General features: G+C 46.5%; 1 protein-coding gene across 5 annotated transcripts in view; it reads left to right on the top strand.

Moving 5' to 3' along the window:
• The window catches only part of TENM4 (teneurin transmembrane protein 4), a 1,105,140-nt gene that overhangs the window by 53,929 nt on the left and 1,028,242 nt on the right, over positions 1 to 22,969 (top strand). For 3 of the 5 annotated variants that reach the window (XM_053305915.1, XM_053305917.1, XM_053305913.1), the window contains exon 2: positions 7,835 to 7,944. The gene's annotated coding sequence lies outside the window, so the exon portion shown is untranslated. Of the gene's footprint in view, positions 1 to 929; positions 1,052 to 1,126; positions 1,324 to 7,834; positions 7,945 to 22,969 lie in introns of those variants that run through there. The other 2 variants (XM_053305914.1, XM_053305916.1) reach the window with 2 other exon arrangements.

The raw sequence follows: 22,969 nt of genomic DNA, 5'->3' as shown, positions 1-22,969 counted from the left end.
ATCTTCAGACAACTGTCTTCATATTAATGTTAAATGGGATGGCTGACGGGATCAAACCCTGCAGAACCCCATAAGCCAATGGCCAAGAGGCAGAGCAGTAGCTGCCCAGCCCCACCTTCTGAACCTGCCCCCACAAGGTAGGACCAGAACCAGTCTTGCAATCCCCATCTCTGAGAAGTGGTTGAGAAGGGTACCATGGTCGAGGGTATCGAATGCTGCTAAAAGAAAAACCTATGTGCATCCAGTTTGTAGGCACATTGGTCTGCCTTTGACCGAATAAACATGTGTAGGTCAGGACAAAGCCTGTCACACCCCCACCCCCACCCCCAACAATGGACATTAACTGTACAAATGTACAGAGATAGGTAGTGTGCATGTGGGAAGATACCAGCAAGTGTGCGAGCTCTTTAAGAAACAGATATATATATACAGTGGTCCCTCTACTTACGAAATTAATCCGTTCCGAATGCACATTTGTAAGTCGAAAAATTCGTAAGTCGAAAAGCGGTTTCCCATAGGAATGCATTGGGAACAGATTAATGCGTTCCGGAGCCTAGAAAAAAGACCCAGACCCCCAGTAAGGCTTGCAAACTGCACAGGAACATTTCTTTTCAAGAATAAACAGGCAGTAAACAGGCAGGCAAGTCGAGGAAACCCCATCTAAAAATTTGTAAGTCGAGGAAACCCCATCTAAAAATTTGTAAGTCGAGGAAACCCCATCTAAAAATTTGTAAGTCGAAAAAACCCCATCTAAAACCGGATCTAAAACTGCCGTTTGTAACTCGAAAAATACTTATGTCGAGTAGTTTGTAAGTCGAGGGACCACTGTATATATATACACTTTGATTTGCCATCTAATTACTTCAACAGCCTTTGAAAATCATTAGCAATTCTTGTACAAGTCAGGATGTCACTTATTTTCACTTTAAAGGTTACAGGAAGGAAAATGAGAACTGACATGTCCTCTGAGCAATCCTGGTTTCCCTGCTCCTGGCTGGAACTTCACCAATGAGCAAAACTGCACTTGCTTGGTTTTCAAGAGACATGCAGGGTATTTTTTCAGCTTGCCACAGAAAGTGTCTCCCGGTCACTCACAACTGTCTCTTTAATCATTTTGATTCTACAGAACAGCCTTGGTCTCTGATCTCGGAAAGCGAAGGGAGTCAGATGTGTAGAAGACTGGGCTGGACAGTAGAATAATGTGATTCGAAGCGCCTTCCTGTCTTAGAGGCAACAGTGGGAGGGAGAAGAGGTTGCTGTACCCACTCAGTGCTTGTAGCCATAGACTGCAAGGTCTCTACTACATGCTCTCCATCCAACCTGGTACTGAAGGGAGAGTTTCCTCCTCCTTTTGGGCTTGGAATAAGCTGGGTTATTGCTCCCCAAATTTGGGAAATAGTTTGGCCTGTTTATCACCAAGCTCCCGCACCACACCACACCCTTGCTTACCTGCTTATTGCTAGTCCTGTGGCCCAGTGACAGGTGGGAGAAATGGAGGGGGAAGTAAAGGGGAGGGGGCTGGGTGTTGGCAGTAGGCAGCTTTGCGGAATGAGTTGGGACTCAAAAATTCAGTTCATGCTTGCTACCACAAGACCAGCTCTCCCCAAACCACATCATCCAAGCTCATTGGAAATACATTTCTATTCACTACTACAATACCATTCAGCCCTCAGTTGCTGCTGCTATTATTATTATTATTATTATTATTATTATTATTATTACATTTTATATCCCACTCTTCCTCCAACGAGCCCGGAGCGGTGTACTACATACTTAAGTTTCTCCTCACAACAACCCTGTGAAGTAGGTTAGGCTGAGAGAGAAGTGGCCCAGAGTCACCCAGCAAGTCTCATGGCTGAATGGGGATTTGAACTCAGGACTCCCCGGTCCTAGTCCCACACTCTAACCACTACACACACTGGCTATGCAAGATAGAATGCTCCCATTAACCATCCAGTTCAGCTGTGTGGATCCAAGATGTTTCAAGAGATGTAGGTGAATCATCTGTTGTGTTTTTCTAATGCTTTCTTATCTGAATGGGTCAGACTTAGCACCACTTATGCAAGATCTGTGGATGACAGAATTGTAATGTGTGCAAATGTCAATTATTTTGACTAAAGACATGAACTAAGAATAAAACATGTGCGCGTGCACACAGCACAAAGAGAGGAAGCCCTTGAGCAAGAGTGGAAACATTAATGGGAGCTCTTTCCCATATATTAAAAAAAATTGAGATGACATATCACAACACAATAGCTTCTAGGATTGCGTGCAACGCGTTAAAAGATTTTGCAAGTCAGCTCAAAATCAAATGTCATTTCAGAGCGATTGTTGCATGTGGGTGTTTCACTTTGGCTACAAACTTCCCACAATAACATGACACAGGCTTCTCAAATGGCCTGAAATGGCTCCAGCCCGAAAGTCTGCCATTGTAACTGAGCTATTAAAAAATGAGATGGAATCCACTGCTGTTCCAAAAAGTCACTAAAAAACAAAATGTAGAATGGTTAAAAAGAGCGTGCCATCAAACTGGCAGTGTAACTGCTCTCAGATATAAAAAGAGAGAACCTTGTAAATGGAACCCATGCATTTCTTCTTCAGATCACTGTGCACCACTTCTCCAAGGTTTGGTTTCTGAAGGACACTCATCATGGGAGGTCCCTGGAGACTTACACTGGGCAGGTTCATGTACAGTGGCACTTTGTTTGTTTGCATTTCTATCCCACTCTTCCTCCAAGGAGCCCAGAGCAGTGCACATGGTTATGTTTATCCTCACAACAACCCTGTGAGGTAGGTTAGGCTGAGAGACACATGACTGACCCAGACTCATCCAGTGAGTTTCATGGCTAAATGGGGATTTGAACTCTCGTCTCCCCGGTGGCAACAGAGAAGGCCCATCCCTGAGTAGCCACCATACAAGCTGGAGGCAACTGCAGACAGAACTTGCTGGATGATCCCAAAAGGCAGTGAGGCTCATAACTAAGAAGGCATTCTCTTAAGTACCTTAGTTAATATTGCATTGCTTTCAGGCCATAGTTCATTGATGGTTTTCATTTCAAGGACTCCATAATGAGCTAGCTACAAATGTTAAGATGAGCTAGACCAGCTTCTTCTCATGCACAAACCACTACCACCACAACTATCCTCCTAGCTGGGGGATTGTAAATAAAACTGCTAAGACACATGTTTTGGGTGGTATAAAATATGTTAGATAGATAAATAAAATAATATTGAAATACCACGGGCAGCTAGGGAAACAAACAAATGGATCATAGAACAAATCAATCCAGAATTTTCACTTGAGGCACAAATGATCAGGCTCAAGCTATCATACTTTGGACACATTATGCAAAGACCCAGCTCCCTTAAGAAGTCCATAATGCTGGGAAAAGTTGAAGGAAAGAGAAGAAGAAGATGATCAGCAGGAAGGTGGATGGGCTCAATTACGACAGCAATGAATGCACCACGGAGAGACCTTAAAGGCCAAGTTGAAGATAGATCATCCTGGAGACAATCTATCTATGTTGTCTCCAAGAGTCAACACTGACTTGATGGCACATAATCAATCAATACAAATCTATGGTGCAGCCACATTTGGAGTACTGAGTACAGTTCTGGTCACCATATCTTAAGGAGGACATTGTAGAACTGGAAAAGATACAGAAGGGGACGATGAAGAAGATCAGGGGCCTGGAGCACCTTCCTTATAAAGCAAGGCTTCAACATCATCTGGGGCTCTTTAGTTTAGCACAAAGGCAACTGAGGGGAGTTATGACAGAAGTGTATAAAATTATGCATGGTTTGGAGACAGTAGATAGAGAGACACTTTCCACCCACTCTCACAACACCAGAACCAGGGGCATCGCATGAAACTGATTGCCAGGAAACTTAGGAAATTTCCTTTTAAAAGTACTACCTACAAAAGAAAGTACTTTTTCATACAGTGCATAATTAATTGATGGAATTCTCTGCCCCAGGATGTAGTGATGGCCACCAGTTTGGATGGCTTAAAAGGGGCTTAGACAAATTCATGGAGGACAGGTCTATCAATGGCTACTAGTCTGGTGGCTGTGGGCCACCTCCAGGCTCAGAGGCATGATGCCTCTGCTACCAGTTGCAGGGGCGCAACAGCAGAAAGGAGGGCATGACCTCGTCTCTTGCCTGTGAGCTTCCCAGAGGCAACTGGTGAGCCACTGTGGCAAACAGAATGATGGATTAGACAAGCCTTGGACCTGATTCAGCAAAGCTGTTCTTATACGTTCTTATATTATGATGCTACCCACTCTAGGAACATAGGAAGTTGCCATAGGAACATTGGAAGCTGCCATATACTGAGTCAGACCATTGGTCCATCTAGCTCAGTATTGTCTACGCAGACTGCAGCAGCTTCTCCAAGGTTGCAGGCAGGAGTCTCTCTCAGCCCTATCTTGGAGAATCCAGGGAGAGAACTTGAAACTTTCAGCTCTTCCAAGAGTGGCTCCATCCCCTGAGGGGAATATTTTATGGTGCTCACACTTCTAGTCTCCCATTCATATGCAACCAGGGCAGACCCTGCTTTGCTAAGGGGACAAGTCATGCTTGCTACCACAAGACCAGCTCTCCTCTCCGACAGGCTGCATTCCAGATCACAGCCCCTGCCCAATTGCTTTTTTCTGGAGTGGGGTGAGGCGGAGGGAGTTCCCATTGGTACTAATGGAAACTCTCCCCCACCCCCCTGCCAAATAGCAGCTACTAGGTGGTGAACAGGACTGAGACCATGATAGAGTGGTATGAGTTAAATCTCTCCTACCCCCATGCTACATCCCCATCATGATTGGTGCCCCAAAGGCTGCTATTTACTTTTGAAAAATCAAGCATGCAAGACCCAGTTGTGTAATGGATGCATTGCCCATTATAACCTAACTCTTGTCATCTTCTGTCTTGAGTCTTGGCAACTGCCCTGGTTTTTGCCTTCTTTCCTCCAGAATGTCATTTTTCTCACTACCATGTTTCTATAAAATTAGTGAACCAGTAACTACATGCGCTTTCCAAATACACCTCATTGACTACTAGAATACTACTTCCTTCCTTTGATGTGAAATTGAATTTAGGATATGCTATAAAAATTATGTTATTGGGGAGCACAGAGGAACCTATGTGCATTATTAGCTCCCTCAACATGCTAAAGTCGGTTGTGTGCAAGAAAATATGTGTTCTGCATGTAAGTCCAAAATCATTTAATTCAGCACTCTAGCTACTTGACTCTTGACTCTGTTTCAATGGGGTTTTCTGGTGTCTGGTGTGTCTGGAGTTTATTCACTGTGATGAGCAATTTGTTTTATGAGGTGTAAAAATAAGCCTACCTATTTTCGACTGAGAAATATTGGAGAGAATGTTAAATCCATGATTCATTTTCAATACTCATCTCTGCAGGAGATCTGTGATTGGATGCATTTTTCTTTTCCCAAAAGAAGTCACGGGAGGGAGTGTTATTTGGACTGGGGGCATGATGTGGGGGGAAGGGGGTGGAACCTTCTCTCATGCCCCAATGCCAATTACAAACGCACTCCAAAGCTGCTGTTAGATAGAGGAGGGGTAACATACAAACCTTGGTAGTGTGCTTGTACATTTCTCCCTTGGTGGCAAATAGTGGTTCCAAGAGATAATTTTCATTGGGGAATCGATGCAAAGGGTTAAAAGCCCAGCAAACTGGGCAAAGAGGCCTCTTTTAAAGTGATGGCTCCCGTATATTTGGCAGGGGAAAAGCAATTGTCCCTATTCAGCCCAGCATCGCATCTCTCCAGGCTTTCTTTTTTCTATTTCAAGTCCCTTGGGGATAAGGAGCCACTTTCCCATTCCTTTTGCTATGCAGACTGCACTGAGAACTCTTTTATTGAAAAGCAATATATACATATCCTTAATGTCCCCTTCCCCTTGCACCAGAGCCCCAGTCCAAACTGGGAACTCACAGCTTATGGGGGAAATCTGCCTTGTACCATAGTGGGCCCTCCTTTGCCGGGAGTTTTCAAACAGAGGCTGCAGGGATGTTGCAGCAGTTTTATACACTGAGCAGGCGGGGTGGACTAGGCAGGGATCCTCAACGTTGGGCCCCCAGATGTTATTGGACTTCAACCAGAGGCGTAACTAGGGAAAATGGCGCCCGGGGCAAGCACTGAAATGGCGCCCCCCGCGCCCCACCGCGCCACAACATACTACATTATACTTAGGTTTTTCCTCACAAGCGCCCGCCGCCGCCAAGCCAGGCCACTGACTGGCCTCCAGGCGCCAGCAAAGCAATGGGGGGGAGGGCGCGGGCGGCGCGGAAGGGACCGCTCGTGGGGGATGGGCTGCCTACGCGCTCCCTTGACTGCTGCAGCGCTGCTGCACTGAGCAGGAAACATTTGTATTAACAAAAAATTTAAAAAAAATTAAAAGAAATTTTTGTCATGTCGGCGCCCCCCATGTGACCAGAAAATATGGCGCCCGGGGCACGTGCCCCCCCTGCCCCCCCTATAGTTACGCCTCTGACTTCAACTCCCATAATCCCCAACCAAAGGCCACTGGGGCTTGGGATTATGGGAGTTGAAGTCCACTAACATCTGGGGGCCCAACGTTGAGGATCCCTGGACTAGAGGACCTCCAAGATCCCTTCCAACTCTAAACATTCTATGAAAGAAAAGCTGGGAGAACCAATTGTGGGTTGCTGGTATAACATGTCATTCAGCATCCGTTTTAAAATATCAGACTTGCGGCTGGTTCCTGAACGTAGATCATTCATTTCTTCGCTCGATTACTGTGAGTGAGAGTGAGCAAAGCAACATTCTGGGGGGGGGGGACCATTTCATTTGAGCTAACAAGTGATGCAGATGTCAAGCCCTTTCTCACGATCAAGTGAGAGGGCTTGAGGGCAGGTGGCAGGGAAGGTAGCAGACGCTCATCTTCCTTTCAGACTATCTCTGTAGTTGCTGGGCTCGCGCATCCCACGCCCAGATGGTCCGCAGGTACCAAGGGCAGTACAGAAGTGCCTTCAGGGATTGGAGCACATTGCCCCAGCCCCCACAAATCCCACAATGCGCAGTACATTGTGTTGATCCCCCACCCCCCCGGTGCTGGCCAGGAGCCCCGCCCGCAGTGTCTCAGCGCTGGCTGCAAGCAGTCGGTGCTGACACATGAGCAGTTAGACAGGGGTAAGAGTGCGAGCACTCAGGCCTTTAACCTCAGCTAACTGGCAGGCTGGGTTGACGGATTTGGCGGCTCGGTGGCTCTGGGAGTCATGCACCCCCAGGCATGGCTGCCTTAGCCCAGGTTTGGCTGCTCATGAGAACAGCCTCGTTCTGTTGGATCTACAGTGGGAGGAGATCATGGGAGGAGAGCTGGTCTTGTGGGTAGCAAGAGTGAATTGTCTCCTTTGCTAAGCAGGGTCCACCCTGGTTTGCATATGAATGGGAGGCTACATGTGAGCACTGTAAGATATCCCCCTTAGGGGATGGGGATGCTCTTGGGAAGAGCACATGCCTGCTTGCATGCAGAAGGTTCTAGGTTCCCTCCCTGGCTTCTCCAAGATAGGGTTGAGAGAGACTCCTGTCTGTAACCTTGGAGAAGCCACTGCCAGTCTGTGTAGACAATACTGAGCTAGATGGACTAAGGGTCTGACTCAGTAGAAGGCAGCTTCCTGTGTCCCTATGATGGATGATGTACACATGCTCTCATCAATAGTTGAGCTAGTTCATCACTTGACTTAAAGACTGCGCCATGTGAACTGGCCGTAAGAGAACCAAAGCTATGTGCTTAGCCCACAGCACACTTCTTAGAATTAGTGTATTTCACCTTCTTTTTCTTTTCATTTTCTCTTCAGACCACTCTAACTTCTTATTAAACCTGGCGGAATTAAACCTGAAAGATACTGGATGGAAGATCTACTCCAACTAGTAGCATCTTCCACAGGATCCACTGTTCGCCATCTTGGTAAGTTACATCACAAGATTTTTTCTTCTTGCACTCTTGAATCCTGAGCTGTGTAAGGATGACATCTGAGCCTGACTGTGTAAATATTTCTTACAATCAAAAGCTGCTTTGCATGTCTCAGATCTTCTTTAGGCGCCTGATAGGTGCAAATTACATTGAGGATGTCCTATCTCCTGAGAGATAATGTTTTCCATTGATGAGCAAGCCATGTCTGAGTAGGGGTGCTTTGCAAGATAAGTGACTAGACAGTGTTTTATCTTGTTCTGTTTGTGTGCTGTGGTGCATGATTGAGCAGTTCTTTTTTTCTTTTTTTCCTGGAGGGCTACCCGACATGATGTTCCGTTTACTGTAGGTACTATATTGCTGGTTGTCTGACGCCAAAGCTAGCTTGTGAGGCCATAAATGCCAGCGCAGTTTTTATTTCTATCTGGTTAATGATACTGTGAGATCTTAAAATGCTTCGGAAGGACACCATAAAGCATCAAAGAAAGAGAGCTTTGTCTCCAGGAAGCATAAGGGTTGTGGCTGTAAACCACCTGATTCTTGCTCTAAAGGACAATGTGACCTTGGTTGGATCACATTGCTTCTCTCCTTTTTGCTTCCTCAGTCAATTGTAACCAGATTAAATAATTGGGTTTGTTTTTTGTTTTTTTAATTAAGGGTATTGGGTTTTCCCCCAGGAACAAGTAGGGTTACCAACAGTTATCAGCAGGGACGTGCCTTGTTTCAGCCCCAAATTGTCTGTCTCTTACAGGATGCCATTTATCCCTTATTTCCAGCTAATGGGAAGAAACTGTGGCTCCAATCAAACCAGTTATTTTCACTAATAATGAAATAAAGGTGAAGACCATGAGTAGTATTCAAAGAAAAATATCTTTTTTCAAATAAATTATCTTTTTCAGTATAGCAGATGAGGTTGTCGTTCAGTGCATGCCGCTGATTCACCCACTACAACCACCATCACTATTAAATTTACATTTCTCCCTCTGTGTCTTTTGCGAAGCCTGCTGCTGTAGATGGTTTCAACTCCTCTCCCTTCTCCCTCCCTACCAGAGTAATCGGTGGCTCTAGTAAAGTTCTAGGGTTTGTTTTATTTATTTGTCCATTGTATTTATTTAGGTATATCTATGTAAACCGCTTTGGGTACTTTTGTTGAGAAGTGGTATATAAATGTTCTCCTATTCAATTCCAACAGTCCCATATTGGGGACATTAACAAAAACATTAATATCAATGATTAGCTAACTTACCATTCTCCAGGTATCAGGATAATGAGAATCATGCAGGTGATAACTACGATAAGAACAGCACTGCTGCTCTTGGCTCTCGATTACCCCTTCATACCCACCACCACCACTCATGCCCCTTATTCAGGCAATGAGCCATTTTGGAAGGGCGGTATACAAATCAAATCAAATCAATCAATCAATCAATCAATCAATAAATGTTGGCAGCCGTAGGAGCAAGTCACATGAGATTGCCTTCCACTGAGTCAACCCATTGGATCCATATAGCTTTGGGTTGTCTACTCTGGCAGCAACTCTCCAAAGGCCATGTCCACACACAGCACAGAACTGGCCTCTTGGCCGACCTACTATAGCCCCGAGCATACACAATGACAGGAATCCTGCTTCCAGTCCCTGGAACAATGTGCTGGGATTGGGTGTGATGTGTGAACCACCGACCTTGGCATATTCTACCTTACTTGTGACGCAGAACCGAACATCAGTAACTGAGATTTTAAGCGAGTGGCAGATATCCAGTTCTGTGCCACAAACAGGGTAGAATATGCCAAGACTGGGTGTGACATACAAACCCAATCTTGGCATATCATTCCTGAGACCAGAAGTAGGCCTGGTGAACATGTCTGGAGCTGAGGAAGCTCAGCCGAACTGCTGGTTTCAACACTACGTGTGAACCTGGCCAAAGTGTCAGGCAGAGGTCTTTCTCAGACTTTCTACCTGAGATCCTTTACCTGTAGATGTTAGAGATTGAGCTTGGGATCTTCTGCATATATGGGATTTATTTATTTATTATTTGTTCACTTTCTTATGCCGCCTTTCATAAAACATCCCAAGGTGGTTTACAAAAGTTAAAATACAATAAAACTCCATAAAAATAACATTTAAAACATTAAAATCAAATACACAGTAAAAACCATAAAACACACACATGCAAACAACCGTAAAAAGACAAACAGAAGCAGGAGAGCAGCCCCATATTTGTTCAGGCAAGAGCCTGAACAAATAAAAAGGTCTTTAGTTGTCTTTTAAAAAGCAACTATAGATGTCACAGAGTGAACATTCACTGGAAGAGCATTCCAAAGTCTAGGGGCAACAACAGAGAAAGCCCTGACCCATGTGCATGACAATTTGGCCTCTCTCAAGGTTAGCACATGGTGCAAAGGCCCCACTGGCAATCTCGTTGGGAGGGCAGAAACCCTTGGAAGCAGATAGTCCATGAGGTATCCAGGGCCCAAACCATGAAGGGCTAAAAGATATGCTTTCCCATTGAGCTATGGCTCTTCCTATGTCCTAAGACTGGCCATTTTTGGTGGCAAAAACAATTGCTCCCCGGGCTGGGCCAGAGATGGAACAAGTGAGCAGAGACTGGTGGACCACCAGCAAAGTCAGGGTTAGGGTTGCTGAAGCTCAGATCCTGTGGTGCAAGGGATAGAGTCTGAGAACTAAGGGTAAGGGCCTAACAGACTGAGGTGGAGGTGATGGTAGGAGCAAAGGATGTCTCCTGACAGAGCTTGGATGTGCCTGGTGAATCAGTGTGGAGCCAAATGAATATAGAATTGGAGCTAATCTCACCAGCCAGACAATAGCCAGTCTCTTCAGTTCTGCCCCCTCACTATGAGATTCTAGCCTTTGCCCTAGAGCAGGGGTTCTCATCCTTGGGTCCCCAGATGTTGTTGCGTCACCAATCCCACCACCCCCAGGCACAAGCCATTGCAGCTGGAGATGATAGTGGTTGTAGCCCAACATGGTTGGGAACGCCTGCCCTAGGGCTCCAGAGAAGGAGGCTGAAACCCTGGATTTCTAGGAGCCGGGTCTCACGATCAGTGAGACCTGGTTTCTAGGGGTGTGCAGGGAGAGCGGGCTTAGCTCTCCGCACATGAACAGACAGTCTGCTCTGGGCAGTCGAAGTGGCCGCCTACACGACTGCCAGCTCCGTAACGGAGCCGGCGGGTGCTAGGGGGAGCGGGGGGCCCCAGGGTGCTGGTGGAGCGATCTCCCCCAGAAGCTCCAGCATGCCCTGCGTGAGCACACAGCTTTTTGCCTCCCTTCCGGGGGTCTCCTCATGAGTAGCCGCAGTGCGGAGCCGCACTGTGGCTACTCACAATTTTTAAAACCAGATTTGCGGAGCGCTCGCTCCACAAACCTGCTTTAAGGGCAGGGGTGGTTAGGCAAGTTACCCGCTTAGGAACCACCAAGCTTGCAGCCGATGACTAGCAGAGGCTAGTCCGATTTCGTCCCATTGTGTGAATAGCATTTATTTTTAACGGGTTATTTAACGGGTTATTTAACGGGGTTATTTTTTTTAACGAAAGGCGGTATATAAATGCAAAAATAAAATAAAATAAAATAAAATAAATAAATAAATAGCCTCTAGGTCAAACTGTGAGATGGAGCAACCTTAGCTAGGGAGGGCTTGGATAGATCATGCAAAATCCTTAATAGAGGATATGCCTGTTACAATATGGAGTTTTATTGGCTTTTCTGCATTGCTTGCCTGAGACAACATAGGTTTATTGGTCAGGCCAGTAAAACCCTGGCCGGTTGGCTACGCTGAATGATTCCTTGAGAAAGTAGTTGTCTCTCTTATCTACGGATTCACTGAGGTCATTCACACAATAAAAAACTATGTTCAACCTGGGTTTGGGAGCTGTGTGTGCTGCCAATTTTTGGTTGTTTGGAAGCAAAGTAGGAGGAAATCCTGGGTAGAAGTGATAGTGTGGAAGCAAAGTAGCTCTGATTCTGAACTGAAGGCAGGGAGACAATGAGGTGCTTCACACGACATGTGCGAAGAGCCTGGCAGGGTTCTGCAGGGAGAGTGGGTTTAGTCTGCTCTCCCTCAGATGAGCAGCCGCTTGTAGCTGGGCGGCTGGATTGGCCACCCACACGGCTACCGGCTCTGTCACAGAGTCAGTGGGGGCTGTGGGGACCAGGGGTTGAATGGCCCCCGGAAGTCTCAGGATGCCCCACACGAATGTGCAGGGCATCCTGGAGAGACCCCCGAGCCCAGGAGGATGCTTGCAGCCTCCTGGTCAGGGTTCTACTCGTGTGTCACTGTGCGCCACAGCAACGCACAAGCAACAAAATGAGGTTAATGGAGCACTCACTCCATTAACCTCATTTAAGGGGAGGGTGTTCTAGGCGGGCTAGCCACCTTGGGAGCACCGGGCTCGCCTATGAGCCTGGTGGTTCCCACGAATGACAGAAAGCAGGCTAAGCTCCCTTAGCCCAATTTCTGTTGATCATGGAAATAGCCTCATTGGCTTAAAGCAGCCCAACATGGCCCAATAAGATGGGAAGGGGAACAAGCTTTGCTCCCCTCCCCTAAGCAACTCCTTTTAGTACAAACGTTGGAGACCCCACCCTCGTTTTATAGTTAAATAGGGCAAGCACGAGTTTCAGAAAGGCATGCTTGTCCCAAACATAGCTTGGCCCTTTTGGGTACCTGTCCCACCATTGCCAAGACTTGGCCAAAGGCCACAGAGCACAAGTTAGACTACTCTTTCTGTTTTCTGAACTTTCTAAGATGCAGCCATTTGGATTCACATTTTGTCTTCTGACATTTAAAGATGGATCCATGCACTGGCAAAGAAGCTATTGTAATCCTATTCCAATTAAATTGTGTCTTTTTGCCAATTGCACATACTTGAAAAACATCATTTGCTTTTCAGTTTTTATCATTTCACCATCAGCTGGGAAAGAAATACTAGTTAGCAAGCCAATTTTTCTGCTCAACATCAACCAACATTCAGCACTTTGTGTTTCCCTGTAAAAGTGTCTGACTGTGGTGCACTTACTAGATATGTTGGCTGAAGAGGCAGGATGGAATTCAGCTTGTGGAATTCTTTGCCACAAGATGTGGTGACAGCCAACAACCTGGATGGCTTTAAGAGGGGTTTGGATAACTTCATAGAGGAGAGGTGTATCATCGGCTACTAGTCGGAGGGCTACAGGCCACCTCCAGCCTCAAAGGCAGGATGCCTCTGAGTACCAGTTGCAAGGGAGCAACAGCAGGAGAGCGGGCATACCCTCAACACCTGCCTGTAGGTTTGCAGCATCTGGTGGGCCACTGTGTGAAACAGGATGCTGGACTAGATGGGCTTCCTTGGGCCTGATCCAGCAGGGCTGTTCTTAAGTCTTAGTATAAATGGAGAATGAGTTTACTCCTCCAGCCTGATGGAGCAATCTTCTCTGGCTGCTCCTGTGCACCCTTGGGCAGCCTCAAAATTCCCCCCTGGCTTCCTCCTCTGCAACCCTTCCTTATATCCCTCAGATCCTGTGCCTTTTCTGTTTCCTGTCTCCACTCCTCCCCACCCCGCCTTACTCCTTCAATCATCTCTGGGATCAACCTCGTCTACATTCTCCTTGGTAATCCTGGCAAAGGGCCTCGAGCTGCTTTTCATGCACTGGGGCTTGGGTACAACTTTGCAATTTGGCCAAAAGCACTCCACAAGGTACTCAACTTGTGCCTTAATTCTTGGAAATGTGGAGTTGCTTTTCTACCACAAGTCGCTCTCCGAGTCAGACACCTTGTCATGTCCAGAGTGCAGCTGAACAGTTGATCCTAAGCTGAAACTGATCTCTTCCTCATCTTTCTGGTATCCTAATTCCAATTAACTCCTTTATTTTGGTGGGGTGTTTCCTGTAGCCCAGTGTGTAGTGATTCAGTCTTGGGGTCTAATCCTTGGTTAGAAACTATGCCCACGATCCAACAACTATAGAACTGCTTCCCTGCACTCCAAGGACCTTAACGCTTTGTTTTTCTCTATCAGCTGCCCTCCCACTCATGCAACACAGAGTTTTAAAACTGAAGGAGTTTCAAAAGCATTTTGCAATATAGTGAGTGTGTGTGGGGAGGGGGGGGTGTTCCATTACAGGGAAAGAACTGCAATTGGGTGCACAGGTTCCAAGAACCCATGCACAGCAGCCATTGGGGCCCCTATTCTCACCACAATGGGCACTCAGTGGCAGCCCCCTTGGAGCCCCTTTTCTTCCTGCTGCATGGTGGCCGCATCGGCATCCCTGAGAACAGCCCAGAGAACAGCCCAGCTCAGCTGCTACTGCTGCCCCATGCGGTGGAGAGAGAAAGGGCACCCCCACGTTTGGATAACTTCATGGAGGAGAAGTCTATCATCGGCTACTAGTCGGAGGGCTACAGGCCACCTCCAGCCTCAAAGGCAGGATGCCTCTGAGTACCAGTTGCAGGGGAGCAGCAGCAGGAGAGAGGGCAGGCCCTCAGCTCCTGCCTGTAGGCTTCTCAGTGGCATCTGGTGGGCCACTGTGTGAAACAAGATGCTGAACTGGATGGGCTTCCTTGGTTGGGCCTGATCCAGAAGGGCTGTTCTTATGTTCACATGTGGTGGAAAAAGAAGTGGTGCCACCAGGGGGTGCCAGGGAGGGGTGCTCTGGGGAGGCACCACCACCAGTTTCAGGGGGAGGCCCGAACATGGGCCGCGTATGCCCTCCCTAACACTAATGGTCCACGACTCAAAAACATTACTCAAACAGCAGTTCAGGTATGAACTAATGTGCCTACTTTCCCTGCAGCTGCCATCTTCGATTGGGGTGCATGGCATCATCACCAATGATGCCATTCAGTCTCTCTATGTGGCACAATGTTCAGTGCAAATCGGTGCAGGCATTCCAAAATTGCTGGGAGCGGGAACCCACAGCCTGCAAGGTGATCTCGTAAGAGTACTTTCCAAAAAGGGCAAACATTCTACTAGGCCACTGCAAGCCTCTCGCATGAGCTTCAGCAGCTCATAGGATCCCAGTTCATACATTTGAGGTCTGTTGCCCATTTTATCAATTCACTCGGGTTGTTCACACTATACGAATACGACAAATATTTATATACCGCTTTTCAACAAAAGTTCCCAATGCAGTTAACATACATATAACTAAATAAAATGGCTCCCTGTCCCCAAAGGGCTCACAATCTAAAAAAAGAAACCTAGGACATACACCAACAATAGCCACTGGAGAGACGCAGTGCAGGGGATGAATAGGGCCAGTTGCTCTCCCCCTGCTAAATAAAGAGAATCACCACTTTTAAAAAGTACCTCTTTTCTCTGTTAGTGGGGGATGCACTACCTTAAACAGGGTCAGAGGAGTGCCCAGTCAGGGTAGGAGAGCTGTGCATGCTCCCAATTGGCAGTCATGTGTTTGCAAAGATCAATTTAGGAGGAGGGGAGAGTGATTGTGTGGGAGCTGGGTAGGGATGGGCATGGCCAACCCACATTCTGTCCCCAGCAGTTTGAGGGAGTACAAAAGGTTATATCATCCCTACTGGGTGCTCCTCTGACTCCAGGTTGAGTGAACAACCCTATTATTTTTTACCCAATGAATTAATTAATTAGAAACATGTAGGGCTGGGTCTCCCTGCTCTTGAACTGGCTCATGTGATTAAAGAAGGGGGATCTGCTGAGAGGACACCCATCCTGAACCTTTTTCTGGATGTGAGAAAAAATGAATGTGTTTTCCTGACACATTCATTTATCACATGGAGCGGGAGGGATTCCTCCAAACTGCTGCTCTACAAACTTGGCCCAAATACTACTTAACTAGTGAGTTAACATGATAGAACTACTTAAGTAGTATTTATGTTAACATAACATAAATACTACTTAACTCATTAGTTAACTATAACCCATGTGGGGGCAGTTGGGTAAGGTAAGGACATCAGGATGTCTGGAGATGATGTCAGGACATCCTCACCCACAATGACTTTATGTAGTCCAACAACATCTGGGGACCCAAGGTTGGGGAACTATGAACCACATAATTGTATTCTAAATGTTTTTAAATGTGTGTGATGCGAGGTCCAAAGGGGATGCTTGAGGCAGTAGTGGGATACTGCTCCACATGTAGAGAGGATGTCAGGAGGGCTCATCGCTCAGTGGTAAAGCATGTGCCCTGCATGCGGAAGGTCCTAGACTCAATCCAAGCATCTTGGTGAGCACTGCTGAGAATGGTTGCTATCTCAGGCCTTGGAGAAGCTCTGCCAGTCAGAGAGACATTGGCTGCATTCAAAATGATCAAGGGCAAACTCAAAGGCTACTGGACAGTTTAGCACTTGGCAACTGCTACAAAGAACCATTGCCCATAACTCTTATGTGAAGTAGCATCTGGAAGTGTTTTCTTGAACAAATATGTTTCATGGGAGCATGGTAGATGACAGTAGTGGTAGCAGCAGTTTTCTTCTTTTATTTTAATTATTTTTGCACAGCCTTCTGCAATGGTAGCACAATGTTCCGATGCCACTAGCAGGTGGGCAGAATCGCAGTTGAATAGGCCTGTGGTTCTGCGGGCATTATGTCCATATGTGTGGAACTACAGTTGGATGTGGTGACAAAACTGAGGGTTCAGGATTGGGACTCTAATCTGAACCCTTGGATTGAATGAAGTTCAGTTGGTACATCCCAATTCGGAACCTCTGGCTGCTGCCCTGGAACCAGAGTTAAGGGAGGAAGCTCCTCCCTCGACTCCAGCCTGATTGGCTGTGTGGGCTGTCTTCTGTCAAGAAGGAAGCCCACACACCCAGCTCCCCTGCCTCTCTGCAGTCTTGCTGTCTGCAGAGAGGCGGCTCTCCTGAACATCTAAATTCAGATGGGAGAGCAAGGTGGTGACAGCACAGAACTGAGGGTTCAATGGACCCATGGTTCTACATTACATGAGAATGCGGTCAATCAGTGCTAAGCTGGCCATGTGCTTTTGCATTGTTCCTTCTATCATGGTTTGCATTTTAGATGCATTGTTCCTCATGTATTTAGATTCGCAAATAACTCGGATGAGTTTTATATAAACTTATTTATTTATTTCTGATAAGTACACTGATTTTTCTTTCTTTGGTGGCCAAATTCTGTATGGCTGGGATTACGACCTGCACATAGTGTGTTAGAAATGTTTAATTCAGGTTTTTAGTTTGTTTCATTTTATTTTGATTTTATGTACTACTTCCTATATGGGAGTGTGTGTGTGTGTGTGTGTGTGTGTGTGTGTGTGTGTGTGTACACAAATTTGTATCGATATTCACTTTAAGGATCCTTTTATCTGGGTTTGGATGGTGTACTTGAACAATGATTGTAATTAACAGAACTGAACTTGAAGTGACCAATGGCCTCACTCAACTTCATTTATTCAGTGACTTGTTACAGCATTTCCCACATAGTTCTACATTCTGTGGTCCTAAGTACTGGTAGATAATATATTGACCTGTGTCCGAGTATTCCCAAGATCTTCTGACAAAGTCATTGACTATGTTACAAAATACTAGTCTGGATTTTTAGTTCTAGATTCATTTTATGGAGTGTGTTTGCCTGTATGAACCTGCCTGTGCCTAGGATCAGCTTCACGTGTTATACTTTCTGGCCTGTTTTCATTGGACAGCTGCTTGGCAGCTACCAGGGTCAGGATCTTTTTGGTGTTGGCATGCATTTGTAGAATTCCCTCTCCAGGGAGGACTGACAGGGAGAATTCCTGCTTTCTTGCCTTCGGAAGAGCATTTTTTTAAAAATCCCATCAGGCATGTGGTGCTTAATTTCTTCTGTCTACTACTTTTGTTCTTGCTGGTATTTAGTTCATGATTGTTCTCATTTTTGTATTTGTATGATTGATTTTATTATATTAATGCACTGTGGGGTTCATCTTCTTATACTGCATGCCTCATTGATCATATTTGTAAAGGCTGGGTAGAAATAAATGGAATAATGGTAGTACAAACAAATTGTCTCATACAAGGGTGGTTTTTCGCTCCGTCAAGCTTCCACTGGTGGTATAAAATGATTCAGCATTTCCTAATGTAAGTGATCTGTGGGAGATAAGAGTGAAAATGGGGAAAGGCTGTGGATGGAGGGAACAGAAGAACAGGCCAGGTTGCATCACAAGATTGAATGCATTGACCCAAGTGCCCTCACACATTCCCGCTTCAGGGCAGCTTAAACAATAATAAATATTGAACAAAGAATTATTGGCTGCATCTGGCCTACTTTAAATAAACACAGAGTTGAACAGAATGGAGGGCAAGAGGCTGGAGGCCCTTGCCTACCTTCCTTTGAATGCGACATGCAAGGCTGTATATTCTAGGAGACCCCAGTTCAAGGGTAAAGTGATTAATCCAGCATCTGCTGAAGGGCCTGGAGCAGGTTTTCTACTGCAGACGTTTGAAAATACTGCTTCTTCCCACACAACTTTGCATCCATCATCTTACTCTGTCTTTTGGAGGAAGATGATGCTACCTGCTGATTAATGGTCTCCTTCAGCTGTTTGAAGACACCTGTGGAGAGCTCGCCTTCCATACTTGGTTTGTTTGGGATCTCGCCTTTCCACTGTCTTCTCCATCTACCACTGCATGCAGGATGAACTGATCTCGCCAGCTTTGTTATGTGTCCTGAAATTGCAAACCAATGGAAGTGATCTCATTCCTTCTTTGCAATGTTTACATTAAGCTGTAAACGACAAAAGTGTTCTTTGTTTGCGGGAGCAGGTGGAGGAGAAAGAGTTGAGCTCATAATGATGGACATGAGTTAAAAGTAGCAATGGGAGTGCTCATGGAATCGCTTTCAGCTTGACAGGGCGTCGAAATTGAATAAGCACCTGTCTTCTTCCAGATAAAGGGCACGAGCAGTATCGGTGTAAAAGATCAGAGCTGAGTTCAATGCGGTTTCGCTTGTTTCCTCAAAGAACCCCTTCTTGTGGCCTCTGCTGCTATCTCATAGGTGTCCAGTCAAATAAATCTAGTCTGTCAAGGAGTTTTAATGCATCAAGAACTTCCCTCTGAGTGAGATAGAGAGAGGGCTGTTTCACACATACTGATGTATATGATCTAAGTTTCTGTATGGGGAACCTGCCCCTAGTAAATCACTGTTCTTGGCTTTGCCTTGTCAAAACCGTTGCTAGTATGTGTTGCTAGAGAAGTTGTACATCAAGGCTCAGATCTGGGTCCCAGAGTATGGTCTAAGGGCACATGAAACAGCCCCCTTGCTGAAGCTAAGCAGGTCTTGGTGTGGTCAGTGCCTGGATGGGAGACCCAGGTATGCCACCATTGGGAATGAGTCATAGCTCATTGGAAGAGCATCTGATCACATGCAGAAGGTCCCAGGTTCAATCCTTGGCAACATCTCTCCAGGTAGGACTGGAAATGACACCTGCTTGAAACCTTGGAGAAGCCACTGCCAGACAGTGTAGACCAGGCCTACACAACTCAAATGACCTGGTGGGCTGAAACCACCCGTGACTTGGTTCATGGGGGCCGAGGTCAATTCTTAGGGTGCTGATTATTAGAGTAACACTTAATATCAATCAATCAATCAATCAATCAAATTATTATTCAATTATAATAGCATGCTATTTGTTTATACACACACACACACACACACACACTCCCATACATATAATCCCACAAAGATGCCACAGTGCCAGCAAAGCTTAGGTTGTGTATAGGAATGTGAACTCCTTCGCAGTCCTGCTCTAAGTTCCAATGAAAATTCACCCCTTGCATCTTTTTTCCCAGCACAGAAGAAACAATGCAACATTTGGGGCAGCAGGTGTTTGTAATGATTTGACACAGCAGCTCACGATACATACATGCATTCAGTCATTCTTGGTACACTGATTTTAACGTACAGTTCTCTTGCAAGGCAAACATATCTGTACGAGGAAGATGTCTTTGGGAAGAAAAGGGGAGGAAATTGGCCAGAACTGGCAAAACCATGCCACCCATCCAAAACAACCAGCCCTGTCCTCAGGGCTTTTTATCCTCTCCAGAAGCCATATACAAATTCTAGGTCCTGCTGCCCACACTGACCTGCCCCAGAACTGAACACTAGCTGCCTCCAGCGCCCTTGCCATTAAAATCAAGCCCTTTAACTCTGGAGGAGCTAACCCGAAGTAACAGCTACCTCCTGTTCTTGTCCTCACAATCAGTCGCATGGATCCGAAATCCCTACGCCAGCCACGCGCTGTAGAGGGGGAAATCCACCCTTTCACCACTCTGATTGCAAGGACAGAATGGCAGATCGCTCGGGCTGAGAACTACCCAAAGTCCTTCACAAGTCTGCAGGCAATTCACTGGCACTAAAGTGAATTCTCAGAGAGGTGGCGAAGGAAACTTGAGGCAATTGTGCTGGAGACCGAGACTTCCACCACCACTCTCCTTGGGAAGGGAACTCCAAGAGACTGGGAAGATTGGAGAAGAGGCACCACCGTTTGCCTCCTTTTCTCAGGGGGGGTCCCCACCGGGAGGGAGCCCAGAAAAGCGTCTCCCTCCCCCGTCGCCCTCCTCACCTGCAACTGCAACAGAAGCGGACGCTGTCGCCGGAGCAGCCGTTGGCAACAGCACCCCGGCGGGCGGCCGCGAAGAGGCGAGAGGGCAGCTGTCGCCGGGCCCTCCTGTGTGAGGTAAAGACAGAAAAGGAGCCAGGCAGCCCGCCGTGAGGGGAGGATGACGAGGACGCGGGAGGCCGCCGCCGCCCTACCAGGAGGAGGAGGAGGACAACGAGCAGGGCAGGGGCCAAGAAAAAAGGCCTCACGGGCCGCATGCGGCCCGCGGGCCGTATGTTGTGCAGGCCTGGTGTAGACAATACTGAGCTAGATGGATCAATGGTCTGACACTGTATAAGGCCATTTCCTATGTCCCTCCACCTGTGCTCCTCACTAAGGGCTGCTAGAAGTTACATCTCTAAGTGAGGATCTTGTCCCTGGTATTAATGGATGGGAATTCATGTGTGTATATGCTACAACTCTGTGCAGTGCCCAGACTCCATTTTGTTTGTTACTACTATCTCTCTATAGATATAGATATATACACATACTACATATTTTAGTGTATATACAACCAGAATAAGTCGCCTTAAGTAGCACAGTGGGGAAATGCTTGACTAGCAAGCAGAAGATTGCCAGTTCGAATCCCTGCTGGTACTATATCGGGCGGCAGCGATATAGGAAGATGCTGAAAGGCCATCATCTCATATTCCATGGGAGGAGGCAATGGTAAACCCCTCCTGTATTCTACCAAACAAAACCACAGGGCTCTGTGGGTGCCAGAGTCAAAATCGACTTGACGGCACACTTTACTTTACAACCAGAAGAACCAACACCTATGTGGGTGCAGGATGCACGACTGCAGAGTAAACGAGTGCAGGATATACCAAGTAGAGAATGGCCTTCAGCAATCTGTAGAAGTAACACGGGAGTGGGGATCAAACAACAATCCTCAATGTGAGAATTATGTGTCACGAACCTGTCCTATTTCTATCATGAAATGTTAGAGGGTCTGCTGATGTGTGCTGCTCTCTCTCTGTTTCTCTCTTCGAATATTTCCCTCTTCGAGTCTCTGGGAAAATCCATTCCAGCTACTAGCCAACATGATGATCAGCCCTCCATCGATATTAGGGGCCCGTGGCACTGGGGCTGCTGTGGAATGACACAAAACCTCTTCTAGAGAGCCAGTCAGGACTCTTTCCAATTGTTTGTTGGTCAAGTGTAAAGGTTTGGCTGAAACTGCACAGTTGCCCAGCACCATGTGGAGGTGAGCATGCAGTATTGTACTGTGCCCAGTGCTGGTAGGTCTCCTTTAAGGAAAACTGAGCCTTCTTGAGCTCTGCATCCTACACGCACAGTGCTGGGAAGGACAGCCCTTCCCAATGCTTTCCCCACACAGGTTGTGAGAGGGCTGTCTCTCTTAAAGGGCCTACCCAGCACTGTTCAAAGTGCAGAGATCAGCACAGTGGAAAATGGTTCTCATGGTGGTGTTGGTGTTGTTTTGCCAAAGTGGCCCCCCATTGAAAAAAAGTCCCGGTAACTGGGGTGCTGAGTCAGACGGACGATTGATCGATCAAAATTGAGAGCGGCTCTCCAAAGGAGAGACTGGCCCTAGCCCTGCTTTCTGAGAGCCCTGTACATTGGAGATGCCCGGAGCAGATTTTGGTACATTATACATGCATACGTGCTCTGCCAGTGAGCTACGATTGCCTCTTCCTATTCCAGCTCCTAGCAGATACTGTTCTTGTTCCTTTTCCCACATGTATTCTTCCACTGCCAAATCCTGTAGCTGCTGAATCCTCCGGGACATGTGATGTTAAAATATTGGCCAATGAGAGATCTAAAATAAACAAAGTGCTCTTCAAAGCTAATCAGTCCATTTCAAAATGTCCTTGCAGATGTAGTGTAGCCCAAGTATTGTGCTGTTTTGTCGCCTTGTCTGAGGGTGTGGTGGAGGGAGCTGTGTGGGTTGAATGAATTATTCACATGCAATTACTATCCTGCTAGGAAAATGCTCACCAAACGGTGGGAATGTGTATAGAACCAAGGCTGTGACAGTGGCTGAGTTGGTGTATGTGTGCCAACTAGGAATGCTACTGATATTTTTTATCATCTGAATCTCTCCCTGAAATTTGGAGTTCCAAATTACACCGTCTGCATTGCACCATAGTAGCCATAGCAAAGACTCCAAATCACAACGATCACTGCAGCTTTGCTCTGAAACACAGGATTTGCTCTGAAACACAAGTCAGTGGGGTACTACTCAGTTTATGTTCTAGGATTTTTTTCAAGTGTTTAGACTCTTTGGTGTCTAATAACCTTTCCTCATAATCAATCCCTATGAGGATTCATTACACACCAAAGAATCTAAGTACCGCAAAAATTCCTAAAATATAAACTGAGTACCCAGTGGCTTGCAGGATGGGGAGTAGTTGGCACATGGGATGCCACTAATTCCCCACCCACAAAGCAGTGGGGTCAAAATGAACAGAAGAAATGAAGGTGTGTAATGAAGACACCAAAGAA

The sequence above is a fragment of the Hemicordylus capensis genome, chromosome 3 (assembly GCF_027244095.1).
Source record: "Hemicordylus capensis ecotype Gifberg chromosome 3, rHemCap1.1.pri, whole genome shotgun sequence".
NCBI classification, from domain to species: domain Eukaryota; kingdom Metazoa; phylum Chordata; class Lepidosauria; order Squamata; family Cordylidae; genus Hemicordylus; species Hemicordylus capensis.
The sequence above is the reverse complement of the archived record's forward strand: the minus strand, read 5'-3'. Positions and strand labels throughout refer to the sequence as shown.